Raw genomic sequence first — 6000 nt, 5'->3', positions numbered from 1 at the left:
CTTGTAGGAGCATACTCTTCATTTCTTGATCAATAGCAAAAGCTTGTTGGGGTTGTTGTGGAGGATAGACTGGGACCATAACTGCTCATCTTCACAAACAACATGTACTTGCTTTTGCTGGGTTAGAAAGAGGTTATCTAGCTTATCAAGCTTCTCATTTAAGGCTTGTAGTTCTTTGCTATGCCCTTCCTCAGAATCAAAACTTCCCCTTAAGCTTCTACCATGTTCCTCACTGTAATTTCCATTGGACTGAGCAAGGTTCTCTACTAAGTCCCAACCTTCATCTACATCTTTATTCATGAAGCTTCCATTGGAGACTCTGTCCAGGAGTATCCTGATCTTGGTAAGAACACATCTATACAAAGTACACAACAAATATTCATTGCTGAATCCATGATGTGGGCATTGTCTCTGGTAGCCGTTGAAGCGCTCCCATGCTTCACTGAAAGATTCACCATTCTGTTGGAGAAATCCTGAAATTTCATTCCTCAAATATGAAGTCCTTGAACTAGAGAAGAATTTTGCAAGGAAGACCTTCTTACAATCAATCCAAGAGGTGATTCTTCCAGTAGGTAGAGTCTTCTCCCACTGATGGGCTTTATCTCCTAGAGAAAAAGAAAACAATCTCAGCTTCAAGGCATCCTCACTCACTCCATTTATATTGGTGAGGCAACAGAGCCTATCAAACTCATCAAGATGGGAAATGGGGTATTCAGTAGGCAGTCCATAAAATCTGTTGCTTTGAACCATGGAGATCAAACTAGTCTTGATTGTGAAAATTGTGTTGTGGACAGCAGGAGGCACTATCCCATACCTCTGAGTATGTGTAGTAGGAGCATCACTATCACCAATCTTCCTTCTCCTTTGAGGCGCATTCTGATCCTGTGGGAGTTCCATTTCAACCTCTTCTTCTGTTTTTTTGAGACTCTGAACAGGTGCTCGACCAGGTGCTCGAACAAGCACTCGACCGTTTGCTTTGAGGTGCTCGGCCGAGTGCCTGGTCGAGTGGTACCCGAGAATCAAAACAGAACACCAGAACAACAAAGAGGTGAGTGATAGAATATAAAGTAACATAGCTTAATCTTGAAACAGTGAAATCTCGACTAGAACATATAAACACCCTAATGGCAATGACGCCAATTGAAACAAGTATTTTTCTATGGATAACCTATGAGTGAATGAATGCTAACAAACAAACAGAATTAGGCTAAGCTGATCAAATGGGATGCAAGGTGTTTCAATGCGCTTATGTAGTTGAAGAATAAAGTATGTTAATCCATAAAGAGTGTGATATGTAAGCAGTCAAGACATGATCAATGCATTCAATTTAAGCCAAATATGAATGTTGTTTGAAACTAACAATCCTAATGACAGAAATGTAAATGCAAAAAGTAAACAATGTTGAATGTAAATTAAACAAGAGCAATAACTAGATATGAGCAATGAAACAAAACAGTAAAGATGCAGAATGTAAACTGAAATGAAACAGAAAGTAGACAAAACAACTCAAAGATGCTCTATCAAGCACTCGACCGTGTGTGTGGCCGAGTGGCAAGGTCGATTGGTTGGATGCGAAGAACAGATGCAATACTGACAACTTAAAACAGAAACAAATGCAATAAAACAAGATAAGATGCGGTAATAAACAATCAAACAATAAAGTAGGCTTCCAGAGATGGATTCATGGGCTGGTGTTCAAGCTGTGGCTATCTAAACTGGTTAACAAACCTCAATCAAACATGAGCTATCTCTAGACAATGATATTAATGACTCACTAATCCAGTCCCATGACAGAAGTGATCAAGTTTAAGTAACATCCTAACCCAACTCTCATAGGTGAAACCATACTAAACAGGCAATAAGGACCAGACCATTACTTGTCAAAAATCACCTTATACAACCAATCTCTTGGGATAAGCATGATAATCTCCAGCATTAGCTTTATCTAACAACCTAAACATTGGTATGATGCAAGGAAGTTGATGATATATTCTTACCCTCTCAGATATAAGAACAGCTTAGAGCACATCTAACCCAAAAGAGATATATTATCAAATAAGCTTAACCAATCTAAACAACCACAGCCCTAAACCAGCCTAATCCATCTCCAGAATCCTAACTCACTACTCAGATGAACAGAACATGATGATGATGAACATAAACCCAGAAAATGATGAAACTAACATGATAAGGTAGATGAGATGATGAACTCCAACTTTATATGAAGAAACAAACTCAGATTATTAAAACCCAGAAAGTTATTAGACTTCCAAGGTATGAAAATCTCAAGAAAAATAAGAACAAAAGTAGTAAATGATGTAAACAAAAGCTAAAAACCCAAAAAGGGTAAAAACTACGTTTTTTGGTGGCTACATATATTTTTCTGACCTAAAGTGGCTTATGGGCGGCCATGGGGTACATTAGATATATATAGGACAAGAGGGAAGCCCTAAATTAGCTAGCAGACAAAATAGAAATGCGGCTTGATGTGCTCGACCACAAGCGGTCGAGTGGCCATGGTCGAGTGCTTAATTCCTCTGTTTCTCACTGGTTGAGTCCCTCAGTAGCACACGGTCGAGTGTCTTCGAGTTTGTTGATATCTGTCCAGTAAAACAGCGATAACTCTTGACAGACACCTCTGATCGACCTGCGATCACCGTCATTGGAAAGGTAACTAAATTTTCTACAAGTCTCATGAAGAAGGCTGAAGCAGAATTGCAACGGAAGATCTTCGTTAGAATCGATATTTGAGGAGCTTGTTATGAATCCGACCCAGTACTCGACCGTGTGCATGGTCAAGTAGAATGGTCGAGTGCCTTCTTTTCCCTTTCTGATACCTCCAATCCTCTTGTTTAGCTCCAGAAATAACACCAAGTCCTTCCTTATCCTTTTAGAGCTCCATAACACCTAATAATACTCCAAATGCAAAAATGTATGCAATGCATGCTTCTAAACATCCTAAGTGCATATTTGGACAGAAATGACTATAAAACCTAAGGAATAACTTCTATATGATGCAAAACATGAACTAAACAAGACCTAAAATATGGTAAAATATATGTACATCACAAATCAATGATGAAGAAAACATAATTGAATTACAAAAGAAAAGAGAAAAAGGTTCAGAATTCTTCTCCAAAGTGTTCAAAAGGATTAGAGATCTTCTCCCAAAGCTTACAAGTACTCAAAAGCTGCGTAGAATGAAAGTTATCTCCTTAGAGGCCGAGCCTAGAGCTTAAATATTAAAATAGAACTCTAAAAGTCGGTTTAAAACAAAAAAAAAAAGAAAAACTTGAGTCGGGGACGGGACCGGTCGATCCAAGTGAAGATCAGTCGATCATGGGTGATTTTCCTGCTTTTGCTCCATCTGCTTGCTAGTCTGATCAGTCTTCACCAAATTGGCTCCGGATGCATGTTTTCATCCCCAAAACTCACAGTTTCCTTCCAATGTAACCTAGAACCTGTACAAACTCACAAAAGACTATAAAGACTATAAAAACACACTTTGGCTCAATAAAAAGACTCAAAACAAATATAAAAACTATGGTTAAAACCCTATACAATACAGACACATCAATGCTGGTCATTTGCTTCTTGACTTTGTTGGATTATTGATTGATTGACGCTGATATTTGGTTTATTGGTTATTGGTTGTTTGTTGGTTTAATGTGTTGCTATTTCCATTGTTAAAATTATTGTGGTTAGATTGGTATTGAATATAAGATCACTAGTAATTATTATGTTTAAAAAAAAAACGGGGCAGGTAGTTTCAAATGTATAAAAGTAAGCAGTTAGACTTTAAAAGCTTTTAAAAAAATAAAGTTATAAAAACATAATTGGTAAACTTTTTGATTTAAAGATTTTAATTAAATTGGGGCCCTAATCTCTCACATTCTCTCATTTGGGCCTGAGCATAAAATCTGATCCTGATTACCCAACCCGGAACCCGACCCGAAAAACTGGGTTCGAGTTGGGTTCGGTTATAGCTATAAAACCCTATTGGGTTCAATTTTCCACAACTCGTGGGTTCAAGTTATGTTCGGGTACCCATCAAACCCGAGGAAAAAACACTAAACATACATAAGTCACTTAGGGTTAAAGATTTACCTTTTGTTATGACGATTCAGTTTCCTAAAATCTCTCGAGGTTCGATTCGATCTTTGCTTTTATCGATTAAACACTAAACATATATAATTCATCATATAAATTCCGAAGACAAACCTGGAAACCCTTGCTGCTAACTTCGCAGAGACCTTATCATTGTCGTTGAAGGAGATAAACTCACCACGTTAGCCTTGTCGCGAAATCACTCAGAGGTATGACTTAATCTCTGAGGTCTCTTCTTATTTCTCGAGTTAACTTGTCAATTGACTCAATTCTTTGATTTTCTGATTGAAACGACAAAAAAAATTCTATAGTATCGAGTATAGACTGTTACTAAATTAGATTGTTACTTATGGTTACGGTCTTGTTGTAGAATGTAGAGTCGTAGATTTGCTCTTCTTTGTTGTCACTTCTCTTATTCTTATTTTGTGAAAACAAAAGCGTAATCTTTAAATAGATTTTTTTGGCTGTAGATTGTTATTAGACTGTCTTGTTACTATATTTGTTACTAATTTTGCCATCTTCTTGTGTTGTTATTGGCGTCTGTAATTTTTTTTAATTATTGAATATCTATTCTAAAGATTAATTGGTTTGTTTGTGTTTTTAAAATGCAGATGGCGTCTTCTGCTGATCCAAATCATCCAGATGAAGATGATAATGTTGAACTAAGTGGATCCAAATCCGATAATGATGTTCAAATTCCTGTTTATGAAAATAAGAGGAAGAGAAAAGAGAAAGTTAATGACGATGGAGGAGGTACTAGTTCTGATAAGAAGATGAAGACAAGGTCATGGGTTTGGGATCACTTCACCAAGATGGGACTAAATCAGGACAAATGAAAATTCCATTACTGTGGTAGAGGCCTGTCTTGTCCTACTAGCAATGGCACTTGTACAATGAAGAAACATCTGGAATTGTTCTGCAAAGAATACAAGGTATGAAAAATGCTAATGGTAATGATCCAACTCAAACTGTTTTTACTTCAGATGGTGATGGTGGTAGTCTTAGAGTGAGTAAGGTTTTAGAAGCAATATTTAGAGAAGCTACCAATTAGTTGTTAGTATTTGCAGAGCTACCCTTATCATTCGTAGAGTGATTAGGTTGTAGACATTTCTGCTCTAAGGCTCAAATGTATAAAACTCACTCTAAGAGGACAACATTCAGAGATATCATGGAGATTTATGTCAATAAGAAAGAAGCTATGAAGAAGATTTTTGGGCAGAACCGGTAGAGGTTGTCATTGACTACAGACATATGGGTTTCAACCACTACTAGAGCGAGTTATATGGTAACAACTGCTCATTTTGTGGATGCTATGTGGAAGTTAAGGAAGATGGTCATAGGCTACAAGAATGTTGATGACCACAAGGGTGAAACAATCTGTAATGTTCTCCTTTAAGTGTCTAGCCGAGTGGGATATACAGAGAGTGTTCTGCATCACAGTAAATAATGCTACAACAAATAGTTCTGCTATGGCTAAATTTAAGAAAGCTATGAACAAGATTGGAGATGATGCATTGATATTGAAAGGTAAATATATGCATTTAAGGTGTGCTACACACATATTGAATTTGGTTGTGAGAGAAGGTTTGCCAGAAGTTGACAGTAGTGTGGTTGGAATTCGCAATGGTATTAAGTTTGTGAGAGCTTCAACCAACAGACTCAAATCATTTGATTTGCGTCTTGAGACAGTGAAGATTAAAAGGGGAAGTGTACCTTTGGATGTGAAAACAAGATGGAACTCGACTTACCTCATGTTAGATCAAGCTTTGAAGTTTAGATTGACATTGATGTAGTACTTTTACTTAAATTAAATTATCAATCCACAATCTGCATCAATCAACTCACTAAGAATACATAAAGATGCTTAATCTAAACTTAAACAGGAATTGGTTC

At 37.0% G+C, this 6000-nt stretch overlaps 1 non-coding gene across 1 annotated transcript; it reads left to right on the top strand.

Annotated features, from left to right (window-relative positions):
- The first annotated feature begins 388 nt into the window (after positions 1-388).
- Positions 389-494, top strand: LOC147940063 (small nucleolar RNA R71). Its single transcript, XR_015564840.1, has one exon. It is a non-coding gene; the product is annotated as a small nucleolar RNA R71 (small nucleolar RNA).
- Positions 495-6000: the final 5506 nt, after the last annotated feature.

Source organism: Camelina sativa, chromosome 8 (assembly GCF_030686135.1).
Source record: "Camelina sativa cultivar CO46 ecotype springtype chromosome 8, ASM3068613v1".
Classification (NCBI taxonomy): Eukaryota; Viridiplantae; Streptophyta; class Magnoliopsida; order Brassicales; family Brassicaceae; genus Camelina; species Camelina sativa.
Note: the sequence above shows the minus strand (reverse complement) of the source record. Positions and strands in the feature narration are given on the sequence as shown.